Source organism: Carya illinoinensis, chromosome 15 (genome assembly GCF_018687715.1).
Source record: "Carya illinoinensis cultivar Pawnee chromosome 15, C.illinoinensisPawnee_v1, whole genome shotgun sequence".
Lineage (NCBI taxonomy): Eukaryota > Viridiplantae > Streptophyta > Magnoliopsida > Fagales > Juglandaceae > Carya > Carya illinoinensis.
The window spans coordinates 17576034-17578404 of NC_056766.1; the positions used below are offsets into that span (position 1 = coordinate 17576034).

The 2371-nt window shown below is 34.4% G+C and overlaps 1 non-coding gene across 1 annotated transcript; it reads right to left on the reverse strand.

The window, feature by feature from the left end:
• Positions 1-1901: 1901 nt before the first annotated feature.
• On the reverse strand, positions 1902-2005 carry LOC122298023. Its single transcript, XR_006239080.1, has one exon. It is a non-coding gene; the product is annotated as a small nucleolar RNA R71 (small nucleolar RNA).
• Positions 2006-2371: the final 366 nt, after the last annotated feature.

Below are 2371 nucleotides of genomic sequence, written 5' to 3' on the forward strand. Positions count from 1 at the left end.
GTGAGACGTGGAAGGCTGGGATTAATTTTCCAAAGAAGAGAGGGAGAATCGATGTAGGATTTGAGGGGTGAGACTTGGCTGGAGTGAGACTTGGCTGAGGTAGAAATTCACGTGGGGAGTTTCTAGAACTTGAGAGAAGACGTGTGTATGTTTGAGTGGAGATCAAAATCGTTTGGTGGGGATTTAAAGTGTGTAAGGTCGGTTGGAGCTAGTGAGACGTGTAGGGAGTTGAGTGAGTCGGCTGGAAGAAATTGATAAATTTTCAGTAGGAGCTGGAGAACACTGCATTAGAAGGAGCTGGTTTGACGTGAACAGACATATAAATTGGAGTTATCGACAGTTGGATGTGAGCTACTTGCTAGACAGAATATGCAATGGAAAAGGCAGCTAGGACACCAAACAGAGAGGGAGTTTTAACTTTTATTTTATTTTCTTTTCTTTTCAGTTTTATGTTATTGTGTGGTTTCATTGTATTTTATTTTAATTTTATCCTGAACAATGTTTCTATAGCACTTATAATAAATATGATTTGCTAAATTTTCATACTAAGGTGAGAGGTAAAGTTTAATGATTTAAATATTGTTTTCGGATCCACGTAAAATTTATTTTACGAGCTTGATCGATTGAAAGATATTATTATTGGATATTTTGATTATCTATATACTCGTCTTGATTCATTGTGATTTCTGAATACAGTGAATGCTTGAGGAATCCCTGTGGTATTTAAATAGATTTGTAAATGTTTTAATCATCAATCGTTCACGCTCAATCATAAGCAACTATTTTTCTTGATCTTAAATGCTAAATCTTCCAACTAAACGGAATCATTATTCTAGTTTAATTGAAGTAAATCAATCGGAAACAATATCATAAATTATTAGACGGATCCTCGAAACCTTAGTCTTTCTCCATATCTTTATATTCGATTGTACGTTTTTTTTAGTAATTTCGTTTCATCATCTGAATTTATTTTCTTTATCACAAAAGTCAATCCCTGTGGATTCGATCCTGTAAGATACTACAACACCTGTATACTTGCAGGTAAAACTGCACTAAATTTTTGGTTCATTAATTTGAGTCAGAGTTTAGGCGCAACAAGTTTTTGGCGCCGTTGCCGGGGATTGCAACGAGTGATAATTTTTTTTTTTTTGTTTTAGAAAAAAAAAATATAGTAATCTTTTGCTAATTGTTTTTCATATACTTTTTGCAGATACGATTTGTTTTCTAGAAAAGAGAGCATGTAACATTGCTTCCATCTTCATACCATTTGGTAATCTCATTCAAAAAAAAAAAAAATTACTTTCTTGCTTGTTTTGCATTTTGTTTATTTTGTTTATTTTTAATATTTGAATGTGCTTGATCCTCTATGATGAATGATCTCGTGGCAACGTGATCAAACGGGTAGATTGAGAAGAGAGGAAATTATTTTAAAAGAATTGATTAATACTTTGTCAGGTGATTCTGAAAATTCTCATACCATGGCTGACAATCGTAGTGTTCATGACGAACTAGAAAATGAAGAGGCACAAAATAATCCGCAAATGAGAACTTTGCGTGAATATTTGCAACCTACAAGGACAAGTACTCCATCTTGTATGATTTTTCCTACGAATATGGGAAATTTTGATTTAAAACCGGGAGTAATCCAATTACTTCCCAAGTTTCATGGCTTGGATTCAGAAAGTCCTTATTTGCATCTAAAAGAATTTGAAGAAGTTTGTGCAACTTTACAAAACCAAACTATCAATGATGATGTTGTTAGATTAAAGTTGTTTCCATTCTCTTTGAAAGAAAAAGCTAAGAATTGGTTGAACTCCTTGAGACCAAGATCTATTGGCACATGGCAAGAGATGCAAAGGGAATTTCTAAAAAAGTTTTTTCCTACTCATAGGACCAACACTCTTCGCAGAAATATTATGAATTTTTCTCAAAAGGAAAATGAAACACTTTTTCAGTGTTGGGAACGTTTTAAAGAATTGTTGCTAACTTGCCCACATCATGGCTATGAAACTTGGCGCACCATTAGTTTCTTCTATGAAGGTTTAACATCTCAAATGCGTCAGTTTGTAGAAATGATGTGTAATGGTGATTTTCTAAATAAAGATCCTGATGACGCTTGGGACTATTTTGACCAGTTAGCTGAAAATGCCCAATCTTGGGATAACACAGATCGTTCTGATCGGTCAAATAAGCCCAAACTCAGTGCCATGTCTCAAGAAGGTATGTATGTTCTTAAAGGAAATGATGATGTGAATGCTAGGATAGCAAGTCTGACAAGAAAAGTTGAAGCCATGGAACTTAGGAAGGTAAATCCGGTTAAGGCCAGTGAAAAAGAAGAAGAAAATTGTGGCATTTGTGAGATTAGTGGACA